Source organism: Hordeum vulgare, chromosome 2H, assembly GCF_904849725.1.
Source record: "Hordeum vulgare subsp. vulgare chromosome 2H, MorexV3_pseudomolecules_assembly, whole genome shotgun sequence".
NCBI classification, from domain to species: Eukaryota; Viridiplantae; Streptophyta; class Magnoliopsida; order Poales; family Poaceae; genus Hordeum; species Hordeum vulgare.
Window position 1 is genome coordinate 370177171 of NC_058519.1, and position 19075 is coordinate 370196245.

The following is a 19075-nucleotide window of genomic DNA, read 5'->3' on the forward strand; positions in this document are numbered from 1 at the left end:
GTGAATTAGAGAATAGACAGAGGTCCGTTGGCATTTCAACATTTCTTCTCCTTTCAGGGCCTATCCGAAAGAGAATCTAGTACCTCTTGGTCCTGAATATCAGAATAGGACGAACGAACCGTCCTGTGCGGATATCTTTGCTTCGGAACAAAACCCTGCAATAAATAGATTGTCCCAAGGGCGCCATATTCTAGGAGCCCAAGATATGCTATTGAAAATTCGTTCCTCTAGCAGTTCCGGTTTGAGCATTCCGTTCCCTTTTTCAAACTCAACTTCTTTTCATATAGCAATCCCTGATCAAAGAGAGAACAATATCCATTTCAAAACATTTATAACAGATTCCTTAGTTCGGACCGATGAAGTAATGTCACTCGACTATTATCAACATGACTGCAATCTTTTTCTGTCGGTAAGGATTGCACCAGAGCACCTTCTACTTCTAATAGGCCATGAACTATAGATAGAGAAGAATCATTCTGAGCGAGTACATAAGAAGCGATCCACTTTTTTTCATCGGTTCCAGGGGAAGACCAAAGATCTTGCGCGACAGGTCCGCCAGAAAAACTCAAAAGAGAAAGAAGTCTCGTTAATCTCTTCATGCTCGTTCCAAGTTCGAAGTACCTTTTGGCCAAAGCAAAACCCGCTTCCTGACACGCTTGCCTCTTTATCTTTATATAGATAGATTCTATGGGGTTATTACTTAGTAAGTCTATTTTGTACAAGAGCCCCTCCTATCTGATAGAAAAGGGTCCCATGATCCCGAGCCGATCTTACCTTGGCTCGCAAACCCCAAGTTTGTCTATGAAGAGCTAATATAATTGTATTTTTTTTCTAGAATGGATTTCTTATGTGGAATACTAATGGATAGGGCCTCGTTGCTAAGTGCTACAAGATCTAGTGCACTGGAACTCGTGGTTATGGACCCGAATCCTTTAGTATGGAACATTCTCTTTTCCAAGTAAAAACCCCTAGTATATGAAACAATGAAAAGGTGCTTTCATTCTTGTGGAATAAGAAGCCCTCGTACCTTAATGAAAGGAAAATCGTAATTTTTCGTTAGGTATTTGACCAAATAGGATTGTCCAGTTCCTATAGAACCTATCACTAAAATACCCGATAGGGCTAAGCGGAACGAAAAGGGTTTTCCATGAGATGGTAAATGAAAACGATTAGTCCCACACAAGGTTTGGGAATAAGTGATTGTCTGATAATGAGAAAGGAATATACGTCTTTCTGCTAAAGAGGATCTATTAAACTCATAATTCATTAGATCCTTGTTATCAATGCCAACTAGGTATCATAAGTAAATGGATCCCAGTTGTTCAATCCTTTGATAACCAAGGTCATTCTTTGCTAAAGAGAAATGATCACTATGAGTCAGACTCAATAGAATTGGATCCATTCCAAATAGCGAGAATTAGGATTCTTGATCCCTCTCAATCTCTCTTTCAATTCGAGGATCCAGAGAGGTGTTTCATAGTCATCTCCGAATATTTGCCATCTCGGACTATTTTCGATTTCATTTTTTCTATGATATGTCTTTCTATATGAAAATTGGTTATTTACGATGTACAATGATCCCTGTTAAGCATCCATGGCTGAATGGTTAAAGCGCCCAACTCATAATTGGTAAATTTGTGGGTTCAATTCCTGCTGGATGCACACGAACGGGAACACTCCATAAGTCTATTGGAACTGGCTCTCTATCCATGGAATCTCATCCATCATCCATACATAACGAATTGGTATGGTATATTCATACCATAACATAAGAACAATAAGAACTCGAATTCTTATCGATACTGGAACTCAGAGCATAGGAGGGAAAGTCGATTTATGGATGGAATCAAATATGCAGTATTTACAGAAAAAAGTCTTCGTTTATTGGGAAAGAATCAATATACTTTTAATGTCGATTCGAGATTCACTAAGACAGAAATAAAGCATTGGGTCGAACTCTTCTTTGGTGTTAAGGTGGTAGCTATGAATAGCCATCGACTACCTGGAAAAGGTAGAAGAATAGGACCTATTCTGGGCCATACAATGCATTACAGACGTATGATCATTACCCTTCAACCGGGTAATTCTATTTCACTTCTAGATAGAGAAAAAAAACTAAAGGAGAATACTTAATAATACGGCGAAAAATTTATACAAAACACCTATCCCAAGGACACACAAGTGAAATCCAATCCACAAAAATAATTTGATCCATGGACGGCACCATTGTGGTAAAGGTCGTAATTCCAGAGGAATCATTACCGCAAGGCATAGAGGGGGAGGTCATAGGCGCCTATACCGTAAAATAGATTTTCGACGGAATCAAAAAGACATATCTGGTAGAATCGTAACCATAGAATACGACCCTAATCGAAATGCATACATTTGTCTCATACACTATGGGGATGGTGAGAAGAGATATATTTTACATCCCAGAGGAGCTATAATTGGAGATACTATTGTTTCTGGTACAAAAGTTCCTATATCAATGGGAAATGCCCTACCTTTGAGTGCGGTTTGAACTATTGATTTACGTAATTGGAAGTAACCAATTAGGTTTACGACAAAACCTAGAAATCGATCACTGATCCAATTTGACTACCTCTACAGGATAGACCTCAACAGAAAACTGTTGAGTAATGGCAGCAAGTGATTGAGTTCAGTAGTTCCTCACAGAAAATTATTGACTCTATAGATATGGTAATATGGAGAAGACAAAATTGTTTGAAGCACGCACAGAACCGGAAGCGCCCCTTGTTTCAAAGAGAGGAGGACAGGTTATTCACATTTAATTTGATGGTCAGAGGCAAATTGAAGCTAAGCAGTGGTAATTAAGACCCCCGAGGGAAAATAGGGATGTCTGCTACGTTACCCATAATATGTGGAAGTATCGACGTAATTTCATAGAGTCATTCGATCTGAATGCTACATGAAGAACATAAGCCACATGACGGAATGCAAAGACCTAGGATGTAGAAGATCATAACATGAGCGATTCGGCAGATTTGGATTCCTTTCCTATATATCCACTCATGTGGTATTTCATCATATGATTCATATAAGATCCATCTGTCTAGAGATCGTCATATACATCAAGAAAGCCGTATGCTTTGGAAGAAGCTTGTACAGTTTGGGAAGGGTTTTTTTGAGAGAAAAGAAGAATCTACTTCAACCGATATGCCCTTAGGCACGGCCATGCATAACATAGAAATCACACGTGGAAGGGGTGGGCAATTAGCTAGAGCAGCAGGTGCTGTAGCGAAACTCATTGCAAAAGAGGGTAAATCGGCCACTTTAAGATTACCATCTGGGGAGGTCCGTTTAGTATCCCAAAATTGCTTAGCAACAGTCGGACAAGTGGGTAATGTTGTTGTGAACCAAAAAAGTTTGGGTAGAGCCGGATCTAAGTGTTGGCTAGGTAAATGCCCCGTAGTAAGAGGGGTAGTTATGAACCCTGTGGACCACCCCCATGGGGGCCGGTGAAGGGAAAGCTCCCATTGGTAGAAAAAAACCCACAACCCTTTGGGGTTATCCTGCGCTTGGAAGAAGAACTAGGAAAAGGAAAAAAATATAGCAATAGTTTTATTCTTTGTCGCCGTAAGTAAATACGTAACTAGGAATATGGAAAATTGCATTTTTGGAATTTGCAATAATGCGATGGGCGAACGACGGGAATTGAACCCGCGCATGGTGGATTCACAATCCACTGCCTTGATCCACTTGGCTACATCCACCCCTTATCCAGCTAAAGGATTTTTTCTTTTTTCCGTTGATCATTATTCTATTTATTCTGACCTCCGTACTTCGATCGAGATATTGGACATAGAATGCCACTCTTTAAAAAGGAAAAAAGGAGTAATCAGCTGTGACATGAAAAAAATGAATCCTTTTGTAGCTCATCATTTATTGGCAAAGATAGAAAAGGTCAATATGAAGGAGGAGAAAGAAACAATAGTAATGTGGTCCCGGGCATCTAGCATTCTACCCACAATGGTTGGCCATACAATTGCGATTCATAATGGAACGGAACATATACTTATTTACATAACAAATCCTATGGTAGGTCGCAAATTGGGAGAATTCGTGCCTACTCGGCATTTTACGAGTTATGAAAATGCAAGAAAGGATACTAAATCTCGTCGTTAACTGAATTCTGAATAGAAAGATTAAGAAGAAAAAAAGATTCAAAATACCCAATATCTTGCTAGAACAAGATATTGGGTATTTTTGTCTTTTCTTTCTTCAAAAATTCTTATATGTTAGCAGAAAAACCTTATCCAGTAATAGCTGGAACTTCAACATCAGTTAAGTCTAGAGGGAAGTTGTGAGCATTACGTTCGTGCATTACTTCCATACCTAGGTTAGCATGGTTGATGATATCAGCCCAAGTATTAATAACGCGACCTTGACTATCAACTACAGATTGGTTGAAATTGAAACCATTTAGGTTGAAAGCCATAGTACTAATACCTAAAGCAGTGAACCAGATTCCTACTACAGGCCAAGCAGCCAAGAAGAAGTGTAAAGAATGAGAGTTGTTGAAACTAGCATATTGGAAGATTAATCGGCCAAAATAACCATGAGCAGCCACAATATTATAAGTCTCTTCCTCTTGACCAAATTTGTAACCCTCATTAGCAGATTCGTTTTCAGTAGTTTCCCTGATCAAACTAGAGGTTACCAAGGAACCATGCATAGCAGTGAATACGGAACCGCCTAATACACCAGCTACACCTAACATGTGGAATGTATGCATAAGGATGTTGTGCTCTGCCTGGAATACAAGCATAAAGTTGAAAGTACCAGAGATTCCTAAAGGCATACCATCAGAAAAGCTTCCTTGACCAATAGGGTAAATCAAGAAAACAGCAGTAGCAGCTGCAACAGGAGCTGAATATGCAACAGCAATCCAAGGACGCATACCCAGACGGAAACTAAGTTCCCACTCACGACCCATATAACAAGCTACACCAAGTAAGAAGTGTAGAACAATTAGCTCATAAGGACCACCATCGTATAACCACTCATCAACAGATGCAACTTCCCAAATTGGGTAAAAGTGCAATCCGATCGCCGCAGAAGTAGGAATAATAGCACTAGAGATAATATTGTTTCCGTAAAGTAAAGAACCAGAAACAGGCTCACGAATAGCATCAATATCTACTGGAGGGCAGCAATGAAGGCTATAATAAATACATAAGTTGTGGTCAATAAGGTAGGGATCATCAAAACACCGAACCATCGGATGTAAAGACGATTTTCAGTGCTAGTTATCCAGTTGCAGAAGCGACCCCACAGGCTTGTACTTTCGCGTCTCTCTAAAATTGCAGTCATGGTAAGATCTTGGTTTATTCAAATTGCAAGGACTCCCAAGCACACGTATTAACTAGAATATAGATAATATAAGGCTTGTTATTTAATAGTATAACATAGACTATATACCAATGTCAACCAAGTCAGCCCAAAGATTGGCTATCCATATATATAAATTAACCAAACCAATAATTTTGTATTTGTAAATGAAGTGAGTATAAGTTAAAAACTTTGATGGGTCTTTTCTATATGGGTTGCTCGGGACTCGAACCCGGAACTAGTCGGATGGAGTAGATAATTCTTCCTTGTTACAATAGAGAAAAATCCCTCCCCAAATCGTGCTTGCATTTTTCATTGCACACGACTTTCCCTATGTAGAAATGGCCAATATTCTATTCCAAAGAGGAAGTTCTACTAATTTTTTTAATTAGTAAGTTGATTCACCTACTCTTTATTATAATAAAAGGAACATTTCAGAATGAAAAATATGAAAGTTTTTTCTTGATCATTTATCAACCCTTTCCTATTTATTAGTTTTGTCTAATGATTAATTAAGAGGGTTGACCAGGTCATTGATACCTATAATATCCAAATACCAAATACGCTCAGTGTGTGATCCACTGAAAGAAAAAAGAGTTGTTTTGGTGAACATCAAAGAAAAAACTTGCTCTTCTTCCGTAAAAAATTCTTCTAAAAATGCCGAACCTAATCGTTGCATAAAAGTTCGTACCGTGCTTTTATGTTTACGAGCTAAAGTTTTAGCGCATGAAAGTCGAAGTATATACTTTAGTCGATACAAAGTCCGTTTTTCGAAGATCCACTATGATAATGAAAAAGATTTCTACATATCCGACCAAATCGATCAAGAATATCCCAATCTGATAAATCCGTCCAAATGGGTTTACTAATAGGATGCCCCGATCCAGTACAAAATTGAGCTTTTGATAAGTATCCTATGATGAGAGTCGCGGGGACTATGGTATCGAATTTTTTCATTCGAGTACCTATGAGAAATGAATTCTCCAGCATTTAATTCCTTACCAACAAAGGACTTTTTGGTACACTTGAAAGGTATCCCATAAAATCGAAGCAAGAGTTTGCTAATTGGTTTATATGGATTCTTCGCGGCTGAGTCCAGAAGAAATAATATTGCCAGAAATTGATAAGGTAGCATTTCCATTTCTTTTTCAAAAAAACTGCCTTTTGATGCAAGAATTGCCTTTCCTTGATATCGAACATAATGTATAAGAGGATCCATAAAGAACCATAAGGTTTTCCGAGAAAAACCAGGGTACATTATCCCAAAATGTTCCATCTTCCTAGAAAAGTGGATTCGTTCCAGAAAAGTTCCAGAATATGCTAATGGTAAGCAAGAAGATTGTTTACGAACAAACAACAAGAAAAATTCATATTCTCATACATAAGAGTTATATAGGAATTTAACTAGTCTTTTATTTTCTTTTTGAAAAAATTGGATTTCATTGAAGTAATAACACTATTCCAATTCGAATAGTAGTTGAGAAAGAATCGCAATAAATGCAAAGATGGAACATCTTGGATACAGTATTGAAGGAGTTGAACCAAGATTTCCAAATGGATAGGATAGGGTATTTCTATATGTGATAGATAATCCAAATGCAAAAATTTGTCTTCTAAAAAGGGAAATATTGAATGAATAGAGCGTAAATTCTGAAACTTTGGTATTTCTTTTTCTTTCGGACAAGATAATTCCCGTAGCAAGAATGGGATTTCCACAACAATCGCAAACCCCTCAGATAGAATCTGAGAATAAAATTTGAATAAAAAAATTTGTAATCCAATAATCGATCTTGGTTAGGATGATTAACCGAGTTATCCAAAAAATTCTGCTGATACATTCGAATAATTAAACGTTTCACAAGTAGTGAACTAAATTTCTTGTTATTCCAACTAACTATTTCCATAGGTTCAGAACCGTTTAATCCATAATCATGAGGAAATGCATAAATATACTCCTGAAAGAGAAGTGGGTAGACAAAGTATTGTTGACGAGATTTCTCTTTTTATGAATACCCTTCGAATTTTTCCATTTGTATTTCTACTTGAATCAGAGAGAAGAAGCATTTCTCGGTTTATCGAATGATGATACATAGTGCAATATGGTCAGAACATGGTGTTGCATTTTTAATACAAACCCTGGAAAGAAAGGGAGTCTAATCCACGGATCTTTTTCTGCTCCTTTTCTACCGAATTAGTTTATGTTTGTTCTAAATTAGAAAAAAGAACAGAACAAGTTTTTTATTTTTGCAGGCCAATCGCTCTTTTGACTTTGGAATACAGCCTCTTTATCAATATACTGCTTCTTTTACACATTCAATCCATAACATCCCTTACTCAATCCATAATCAAGAATAATTAGGATTTCTAAAAAAAATAAAAAATAAAGGGTCCACTCATAGGAAAACCCAACCTTTCCCCGCATCCGGCACTAATCTATTTTTAACGTCTAATTAGACCGGGGAATCCTTCCAATTAGGAAGTTAAGCTCGTTGCTTTTTATTTTACCAGAATTGGAGCCAGGCTCTATCCATTTATTCACTAGACCCAAAAAATTGTAATTTTGGATTCCATTCAAAAAAGATTGATTTTATTAGGACATGCTATTTTTTCCATTCGTTACCTTTGAGGATTAGTCGTGGTCTTCTAGACTCTACCAAGAGTCTGGACGAATTTGTTGTTTCATCCAAATGTGTAAAAGATCATAGTCGCACTTAAAAGCCGTGTACTCTACCATTGAGTTAGCAACCCAGATAAAAAAGGATCTTAGATACGATCAAAATACAAAAATCAATGGAATTACACCGTGCGCTTCTGTCAAAACATTGAACTAGCAAGACATCAAAAGAAAGATTTTATCGACCATGAAAAACACTCAAATGGCAAAACGAACAGGTCCGGTTAAATTCCAGTAAAGTGAAAAAAAGAGCGACCCTAATCACGATGGCCAAATTCTCCTTTTTTAGCGATTTTTATTAAAAAAAATTATATCATATGAGAATACATGCAAGAGGAACACCCTTATCATTTGAGCGAAGTGTAATCAGAAAAATTAAATATGGAGTGAGGATAAAGAGACCCATCTATCTACAAATTCTATTTGTTCAATAGACCTTTGTCAATGGAAATACAATGGTAAGAAAACAAATTAGATAGAAAAAGTAAATAAAATAGGGGCTTATGTTGGATTGGCACGATATAAATCCAAATAGGATTAAGAAAGAGGTAAATTGTGTCTAAATAATTACACAACGAGGAATACTAATAATCTTCTCCTATCCTACTTTTTTATTCATTTAGTTCTTCAATTAACTCAAAGTTATTTCTTTTTCTTTAAAGAATTCCGCCTTCCTTAAAATATCATAAACAGTTCTTGTCGGTTGAGCACCCTTTTCAAGGAAATAGAGAATAGCTCGAACATTTAAACAAGTTTGATTCTTTATCGGATCATAAAAACCTACTTTTCGAAGATATCTTCCTTCTCTTCGAGATCGAACATCAATTGCAACGATTCGATAGACAGCTTATTGGGATAGATGTAGATAAACAACGCCCCCTAGAAATGTATAGGAGGTTTTCTCCTCATACCGCTCGAAAAAATGATTCGAATTTTTGTCGATAATAATAGAAATTAGACTATGACGTACATTAATTTCCTTACAGAAAAAACAAATTTCATTTATACTCATGACTCAAGTTGGCTAATTCTGCCTGAGAAACCTCGAAGGCAAAATCCTTCAAAAAAATTTGAGTCGTCTTTAAACTCTTTTTTTGTCTCATTTCGAACGAATTGACTTTTATTCCTTATTCTGATCCAACTCTTGAGACAATTGAAAATTGTGTTTCTTGTTCTGGAATCCTTTATCTTTGATTTGTGAAATCCTTGGGTTTAGACATTACTTCGGGAATTCCTATTTTTTTCTTTCAAAAGAGTAGCAACATACCCTTTTTTCTTATTTCCTTCGGTAAAGCATTTATCTCTTCTATAGAAATCTAATAAGGGGGATTGATTCTGATATACTTTTATTGGACTTTCTTCTTATTTTAACCTTTCGATTTATTTCTATATTAAGGATAGACTGACATAGTTGGGCTAATTTATTAGTTTTCACTAACCCTAGATTCTTTCCCTTGATAAAAAATAAACTCTGCCCTCTCGAGCTCCATCGTGTACTATGTTACTTAAACCCTACGCAAATTTGGTTCGGAACGAATAGAAGAGGCTATGTCGAGCCAAGGGCATTTTCATTACTATGGAAAATGATGGATAGCAAAATCCACAATCGATCATGTCCTTCAAGTCGCACGTTGCTTTCTACCACATCGTTTTAAACGAAGTTTTACCATAACAAACATTCCTCTTTTCATTGCAAAGTGGTATAGAAAATTGATCCAATATGGATGGAATCATGAATAGTCATTGGTTTTGTTTTTTGTATACTAATTAAAATCAAAACTTGCTATCTATGGAGCAATATGGATAAAAGAAAGTAAGTATTTATCCGGGAAGCCTCCGCCAAGATCCAATTTATTTAAACCCATATTCGAATTCTATCATATGAATGAAACATAGAAAAAGACGACTAAACAAGTTTGCTTAAAACTTATTTATTATTAAATTTCCACCCTCAACGGATGGCTCGAGATGATCAATCTTGATGAGAAGAGAAGGATTGACTCTTCCTCAATAAATAAACTATCAACCTCCAAAAAAGTTTAATTCATTTAATTACTAGAATTAGAATTCTATTAGTAATATATTTTTTCCGTACCAAAAACAATTAACTATAATAACCAAATAAACTATTCCAATGAATAGATTGAAAGTTTTTGTTAGTTAATTGTTTTTGGTACTTCTTCGACTCGAAGACCAAAAGGAAGAAAAAAAATATGATTAAGTGATTATTAAGTGATCATAGTAGAGGCATATCCTGAATGTGCCAGCTAGATCCCAGTTTTTCATGAAAATAAAGGTAGTCAATTTGACTGGACTTAAGACTTTATTATGTTTTCTGAGAAAACATAAGATATCATTATTCTCTTTAATAAACTTTTGTCTCATACGGAGTACTATATGATTTCACCGTTTGTTTCATCAGAAACAATCTGGGATGGAAGGATTCAAACCTCCGAGTAACGGGACCAAAACCCGCTGCCTTACCACTTGGCCACGCCCCATTTCGGGTTTTATGCGACACTAATAAACACTATTATGTTTATTTGTTATTCTTCAATACCATTTCAATTACATAAAAAAGAAGAGATATTCTCTTGCTAGTATTCTACACATGCGGATAATATGGAATCAAAAAAATGCATTGATCATTACATGGAATTCTATTAAGATATTATATGAAAGTCGAATTTATTCCACTCTCATTTGAGATCGCGAATACAAGGAGGTATTTTGTGTTTGGGAAAGTCCGGAGAAAAAAAGATTTTGAATCTGCCTTTCCTTCTTTCCCTTAAAAAAATAACTCAATCAAAATCCAATTATTTACTCTACAAGAATGAAATACTTGTTAGGCCTAATATACTTAGTTTAACCTGTATGTGTTTTAATTCTGTTCTTTATCCTACTAGTTTTTTCTTTGCCAAATTGCCCGAAGCTTATGCTATTTTCAATCCAATCATGGATATTATGCCTGTTATAACTCTATTCTTTTTTCTATTAGCCTTTGTTTGGCAAGCTGCTGTAAGTTTTCGATGAAATCTTTAGTACTCTGTATGCCAAATTGAATGATGTGTTCATTCCAAAAAAAAATTAAAATGGGTAAAATCCGAGAAGTTTTATATTTTTATATTATGAACCCTCAATTCTAAAATTGAAATTATTCTACATTGAATGGGTAGCTACAACAATAAATTTGGATCAGCCTTTCTACCTACACAATACCTATTCAATACCACCTAACCCTATTTTTGCTATTGATAAGAGTTCTTATTATAAATGAATTCTTGCAATTTTTTTCCAGAATTCATTTTTGCATTTTTAGGTATAACAAAAACCATCCTAGTTGATCCGTGTGGTAAGGAAAAACTGGTAATCTATTCCTTCAAAAAAATCTTGGAGATTATGTAATGCTTACTCTCAAACTTTTTGTTTATACAGTAGTGATATTCTTTGTTTCACTCTTTATATTTGGATTCTTATCTAATGATCCAGGACGGAATCCTGGACGCGAGGAGTAAAAATTCAAATTTTATTCTTACAAATTGGATTTCTTTCGTACATTTATCTATGAGAAAATCCGGGGGTCAGAATTCTTTCCAGTTTGAAAGTCCCAAATGATCCAAGGGAGCGGAAAGAGAGGGATTCGAACCATCGGTACAAAAAATTTGTACAACGGATTAGCAATCCGCCGCTTTAGTCCACTCAGCCATCTCTCCACGTTCCAAAGCGAAAGGTTTCCGTGATATGATATAGGCAAGAAATAAGAAATAACGGTTGCAAAAAACCTCTTTTTTTCTTTAAAAAGTCTATAAAAATTATATTGCCAATTCCATTTTAGTTATATTATTTTTTATTAATGTTAATAAAAAAAAATCTTGTTTTTTCTTTGTAAAAATCGATATTGACCGAGAGACAATCAAATAGATTTTCTCTTTAGCGGGCATTTCCATATAGGACTTCTTATAATTATATTAAAACAAGCTATATATAAAAAAACACTTTTTTTGTCGATTATTTATCAAGAAAGCAAAAAGGGTTCTTATCAAATCCACCATAAAATTGGAAAGAAGCATAAAGTAGACCTAACTCCTTGAATGATGCCTCTATCCACTATTCTGATATATAAATTCGATGTAGATGAAATTGTATAAGCGGATTTTTCGTATTTCCTTAGACTTAGACCGCGCAAGACAAGAATTTTTCGATATTTACGATTTCATATTCTTGTTACGAGATGTTCTATAGGAATAATAAGAAATCACAACTCCTTTGCGCTACACATAAAAATTGATTTCGAACGTCCTTTTTTCAGAATCCTCCATTTTAGTTCTTCCCCCAATGCAATAGAGAGGGAATGGGAAAAAAGGGGTTACTTTTATTTTCATTTTCCCCTTAAAAGATAGACTTTGAAATAGGAGTCTTGGAATAATGCTGAATTGAAAGGTTTATTTCTATAAGTATAAGATAAGAAAAACAAATCGAATCAAATTCATGGATTTACAACGACCTCGGTTGTGACTCCATAGATAAAAATGGAAAATTTCTCTCTTCGAGACCATTGAAAAAGGGCATTGAACGAGAAAGAAATCGTCCACAGATATAAAACTATCATGTGCCTTGGAAAGTGATATGAGGTGCTCGGAAATGGTTGAAGTAATTGAATAGGAGGATCACCATGACTATAGCCCTTGGTAGAGTTCCTAAAGAAGAAAATGATCTATTTGATACTATGGATGACTGGTTACGAAGGGACCGTTTCGTTTTTGTAGGATGGTCTCGCATATTGGTCTTTCCTTGTGCTTATTTCTCTTTAGGGGGTTGGTTTACAGGGACAACTTTTGTAACTTCTTGGTATACCCATGGATTGGCAAGTTCCTATTTGGAAGGTTGTAATTTCTTAACCGCAACAGTTTCTACCCCTGCCAATAGTTTAGCACACTCTTTGTTGCTACTATGGGGGCCAGAAGCACAAGGAGATTTTACTCGTTGGTGTCAATTAGGCGGTCTATGGACTTCTGTAGCTCTCCGCGGGGCTTTTGCACTAATAGGTTTCATGTTACGCCAATTTGAACTTGCTTGGTCTGTTCAATTGCGGCCTTATAATGCAATCTCATTCTCTGGTCCAATTGTTGTTTTTGTTTCGGTATTCCTTATTTATCCACTGGGGCAATCTGGTTGGTTCTTTGCGCCGAGTTTTGGCATAGCAGCGATATTCCGATTCAATCCTTTTCTTCCAAGGATTTCATAATTGGACGTTGAACCCATTTCATATGATGGGAGTTGCCGGAGTATTAAGCGCGGCTCTGCTATGCGCTATTCATGGAGCAACCATAGAAAACACTCTATTTGAGGACGGTGATGGTGCAAATACCTTCCGTGCTTTTAACCCAACTCAAGCTGAAGAAACTTATTCAATGGTCACTGCTAACCGCTTTTGGTCCCAAATCTTTGGTGTTGCTTTTTCCAATAAACGATGGTTACATTTCTTTATGCTATTTGTACCCGTCACCGGTTTATGGATGAGTGCTATTGGCGTAGTTGGCTTGGCTCTGAACTTACGTGCCTATGACTTTGTTTCCCAGGAAATCCGTGCAGCGGAAGATCCTGAATTCGAGACTTTCTACACCAAAAATATTCTTTTAAACGAGGGTATTCATGCGTGGATGGTAGCTCAGGATCAGCCTCATGAAAATCTTATATTCCCCGAGGAGGTTCTACCACGTGGAAACGCTCTTTAATGGAACTTTCGTTTTAGCTGGTCGTGACCAAGAAACCACCGGCTTTGCTTGGTGGGCTGGGAATGCCAGACTTATCAATTTGTCCGGTAAACTACTTGGATCTCACGTAGCCCATGCCGGATTAATCGTATTCTAGGCCGGAGCAATGAACCTATTTGAAGTGGCCCATTTCGTACCAGAAAAGCCCATGTATGAACAAGGGTTGATTTTACTTCCACACTTAGCTACTCTAGGTTGGGGAGTAGGGCCGGGGGGAAGTTCTAGATACTTTTCCATACTTTGTATGTGGCGTACTTCACCTAATTTCCTCCGCAGTCTTAGGCTTCGGTGGCATTTATCACGCGCTTCTGGGACCCGAGACTCTTGAAGAATCTTTTCCATTCTTTGGTTATGTCCGGAAAGATAGAAATAAAATGACTACAATTTTGGGTATTCACTTAATTTTGTTAGGTCTAGGTGCTTTTCTTCTAGTACTCAAGGATCTTTATTTTGGCAGTGTATATGATACCTGGGCCCCTGGGGGAGATGTAAGAAAAATTACCAATTTGACCCTTAGTCCCAGTGTTATATTTAGTTATTTACTAAAATCTCCTTTTGGGGGAGAAGGGTGGATTGTTAGTGTAGATGATTTAGAAGATATAATTGGTGGACATGTATGGTTGGGTTTTATTTGTGTATTTGGGGGAATTTGGCATATTTTAACCACACCCTTCGCATGGGCTCGCCGTGCATTTGTATGGTCTGGAGAAGCTTACTTGTCTTATAGTTTAGCTGCTTTATCTGTCTTTGGTTTTATCGCTTGTTGTTTTGTATGGTTCAATAATACAGCTTATCCGAGTGAGTTTTATGGACCCACTGGGCCAGAAGCTTCTCAAGCTCAAGCATTTACTTTTATAGTTAGAGACCAGCGTCTTGGAGCTAATGTGGGAACCGCTCAAGGACCCACAGGTTTAGGGAAATATCTAATGCGTTCCCCAACTGGGGAGGTTATCTTTGGAGGGGAAACTATGCGTTTTTGGGACCTTCGTGCTCCATGGTTAGAACCTCTAAGGGGACCCAACGGTTTGGACTTGAGTAGGTTGAAAAAAGACATACAACCTTGGCAAGAACGGTGCTCAACAGAATATATGACCCACGCTCCTTTAGGCTCTTTAAATTCCGTGGGTGGCGTAGCGATCGAGATCAATGCAGTTAATTATATCTCTCCTAGAAGTTGGTTATCAACTTCTGATTTTGTTCTAGGATTCTTCTTTTTTGTGGGCCATTTATGGCATGCAGGAAGAGCCCGAGCTACTGCAGCAGGTTTTGAAAAGGGAATCAATCGTGATTTGGAACCTGTTATTTATACCTGTTCTACTTTTTTCTGTTCTGGCTCGGTTATTCTATCTAGACGAGCCATTCATTCCTTTTTATGAAAGAAAGATAAGGGATAGAATAAAAAAAATGAAAGAAACAAACGTATTCAATAAGCAAAAGGAGAGAGGGATTCGAACCCTCGATAGTTCGTAGAACTATACCAGTTTTCAAGACCGGAGCTATCAACCACTCAGCCATCTCTCCACCGCCTAATCCTTATTTTACTCCTACAAACAGAACATAGCCATATAGAAAATAAAAATATTTATTAACCTCTAGAAAGATATCAGATACAAGTTCCTTTTCGATATATCTCTGTATACTGTATACACGGATACAAGATCCGCTATACCCGCTTGTGAAATAAAGACTAAATAACCTCCTCTCACCCCCATATCCAAATAAAAAAGAGGTTAAGTAATAAATTTTAATTAAAGAGAAGAATCAATAGATTCATGATTAAACCCCTCCTACTTCTTGTATTTTTTTACAATTTTGGTTAAGTGAAGGATCAAATATGTAGTCAACTTTATTTGATGGTAGCTTGGAGGATTAGAAATATGACTATTGCTTTCCAATTAGCTGTTTTAGCATTAATTGCGACTTCCTCAGTCTTAGTAATTAGTGTACCCCTTGTATTTGCTTCTCCTGATGGTTGGTCAAATAATAAAAATGTTGTATTTTCCGGTACATCATTATGGATTGGACTAGTCTTTCTCGTAGCTATTCTGAATTCTCTCATTTCTTAAATTAAATTTGGTTAATATTTAGTAACCCCATAAAAAAGAAATAATAAAGGCCATTTAAAAAATTAGAATAGTGAGACGTATTAAAACGCAATTTGCGTTCCGAATTGCTAGCTCTTCTCTTTCAGTATTATGAAATTCCCATTAGAATATTCATTGACAGATAATAAAAAAAGGAAAACTCTAATATCTAATATAATAGAATAGAAAATGAAATGAAACGGTCGACCCAGACATAGCCGGTCGTCCCAAGCGGATATACGCTATAAAATATATACCGTAGCGAGCGTAGTTCAATGGTAAAACATCTCCTTGCCAAGGAGAAGATACGGGTTCGATTCCCGCCGCTCGCCCGCTTAATTTATCAAAGTACTATGATAAAAAGTTTAGTCTTGTTAATTGTTTAACTACTTATATTAAATTAAGTATTAATTAAGTATTAGTCTAGTGTCGTATCCCTTACTATTTACCCTTCCTTTGCATCCCCCTCAAAAAAAGAGGGCGCTCCGGAGGCAGAAATAGAACTAGCCAACAGAGCCCCAAAATTGGGTATTAATTGAGACAAACAACGGCAAACCGTTTTTAAAAGGAAGGGAGAGGTAGACTGTCCCTTTCATTTCATTTTTATTTTCTGCAAGGTAGGGAGAAGCCTTGCGCCTTCTTTTTGTGAAGGCAAGTGGCTTCGCAAATTGCTCAATTTTTCCCTCTAGGGCCCGGAACTAATGAATAAAAAAGGGTTGGATACGCCCCTCTACCATATCTAGAGAAATAGAATACTCCTTTTGTTGAGACTGCTAAGTGCGGAGACGGGAATCGAACCCGTGACCTCAAGGTTATGAGCCTCGTGAGCTACCAAACTGCTCTACTCCGCTCTGTAGTACCAGAAACTGGTGGACAAAAAAGGCTTGAATACAAGCCTTTAACATGTCTAGACAAATAGAATACTCCTTTTATACAGAATGGAGCGGGTAGCGGGAATCGAACCCGCATCGTTAGCTTGGAAGGCTAGGGGTTATAGTCGACGTTGGTTGATTATTTTTAACGTCTCTAATTCAAAACCAAACATGAAATTTTGATTTCATTCGGATCCTTTATGGATATTCTCACCACTTAACATCTATGTCAGCTTTTCTATTTGAATGGAACCAAAGCTCTCTGCTTTCTAGATGATCCTTATAGAGTAGGAGATAGAAATTCTATCTAAATCCATCTAATCTACTTACTTCATTCCCTAATTTCATTCAAGAGATCCCGAGGAAAAGAATTGGGTTTCCACCGAGCTGAAACAATATGCGGATGGTTCTAGTTTACCAAAACTATCGTTTTTTAGCTATTTGGCTTCCTTATCCTTTAACAAAAGAAGATTTAGTTACGACTGGAAATCAACTTTTTTGTATCTTCATCCATAGATCCTTTACTCATATTTTCAAAATTGGAATACTTAAATCCAATGCAAAATTATGCTTCGCGACTCTGTACTCATATCATAATCCAAATTTTATTTTGGATGCAATTTAAATTAGTTTTTGGGTACAAATCGCCAGAATGTATATTCTTCCTCAATATGCTATTTTAGAGGAAAAGGATTTAATCCTTTATAAGAACTAAAGTTTTCATCGGAATATAAAAAAAACCTAAGGATGCCTTAAGTATATCATTTCAAACTCAGTTATTAATAGAACGAATCACACTTTTACCACTTAACTATACCCGCTACATTGTATATTATGGTATAAATGGTACCCTTTGTCAAGGATAGCCATTTGACAAGGAGGCTAATTCCCCCTTATTGAATCAGATGGAGAAGGTTCATGACACTTCGCCATTGGTACTTCTACTTCGATCGCGTGCCTTTACTTTAGGATTTAGATAGCCCCTCTCCCTCTGGTCTGTAAAATAAATCTCTTCTTACCCTGCTAATAGCGCCTGAACCAAATGTATTTATTTTGATTAGGATCCTATCCTATTCTACGGTTACGACTACAATAATCATTATTTACTTTGCGAGGACGTAAGTGTGCCAGACTGCTAAATTGTTTTATTATTCCTACAATATAAACTAGGGGATATAGGGGGTAACACTGTCCCTATAATTTCGTTTTTTTCCTTTTCTTTTTTGTCCAGAATTGAACAAAAAAGAAATTATAGAAGATGTTTTCTTCCCCCATTAAGTCCGAGCCATAGAGTAAGAGTGAGATGAGTTTTCCAAATTCATCATAGACTTTCCCTATGGCTTGATAGAAGTAAGAAGAAAAGAGTTGTAACTTAAAGAAAAAAACGGACATGGCTGACAGATTTACCTGATGTAAAGAAGATCCTAAAAGTCTATGATTAGTCGACTCTCTCCATTTAACACTTTTCTCTCTCTCCTTTTTTCCACTGACTCAATTCTAGTTTATTAGATTCTTGTTTAGAAGAATCAAAAAAGTTCAACAGAACTAAGAACACATAAAAAATAGCATAGAGGATCAAGGCCATTACCAAAAGTTCCTCCCAAGGATCCTATCCTATTGGGTATCTGTGCCCTGCCTTTTCCCGCTAGGATTGGAAATCTTATATTTTCCATATCCATATACCATTGAATCCTTGGGGTTCCAGAATCCGCCTATTTTACTAGCCTTCGGAAATGGAAAACCATGAACCAAGAAGAGTTGGGTATGTTTTTTTTCTTAATTTTATTTTGAGCTCTCAAGATATCAATACATATACAATCTATACATAATGTCTCTCTCTTTATCTCTATATATTATATATAGATATAATATGTACATTATGCAGTAGACCCATAATGGGAAATCAAAGTGGCAAATTTTTGAATTAAATAAAAAGCCCTTTTAACTCAGTGGTAGAGTAATGCCATGGTAAGGCATAAGTCATCGGTTCAAATCCGATAAAGGGCTTTTTAAATTAGTGGTAGAGTAATCTCGTGCTAAGACGTAAGTCATTGGTTCGAATCTGATAGAGTACTTTTCTACTAAATTGATTCGCTTTTTTCTTTGTTTTTGAAGCTTTCTATTTAGAGAATTTTATGACTTAGTGCGGGATGAATGCATGTTTGGTCTGAACACTAAATGAAGCACGGAATGGAAATAAAAAAAATTGGACTCTTTTTCATCTTATCTTAGATCAATAAAATAACTACCTGTACTGAACTAATCTAGAATCCCTTTTAGTAATCCATTCTTATTCTATACATTTAAAATGAATTTCCC

At 36.4% G+C, this 19075-nt stretch overlaps 2 non-coding genes and 1 pseudogene across 2 annotated transcripts; 1 reads left to right on the forward strand and 2 right to left on the reverse strand.

The window, feature by feature from the left end:
* Nucleotides 1–4183: 4183 nt before the first annotated feature.
* LOC123426311 lies at nucleotides 4184–5397 on the reverse strand (annotated as a pseudogene).
* An 11264-nt stretch (nucleotides 5398–16661) lies between these two features.
* TRNAM-CAU lies at nucleotides 16662–16735 on the reverse strand. The gene has a single exon. It is a non-coding gene; the product is annotated as a tRNA-Met (tRNA).
* Nucleotides 16736–18691: 1956 nt separating this feature from the next.
* TRNAT-GGU lies at nucleotides 18692–18763 on the forward strand. Its single transcript has one exon. It is a non-coding gene; the product is annotated as a tRNA-Thr (tRNA).
* Nucleotides 18764–19075: the final 312 nt, after the last annotated feature.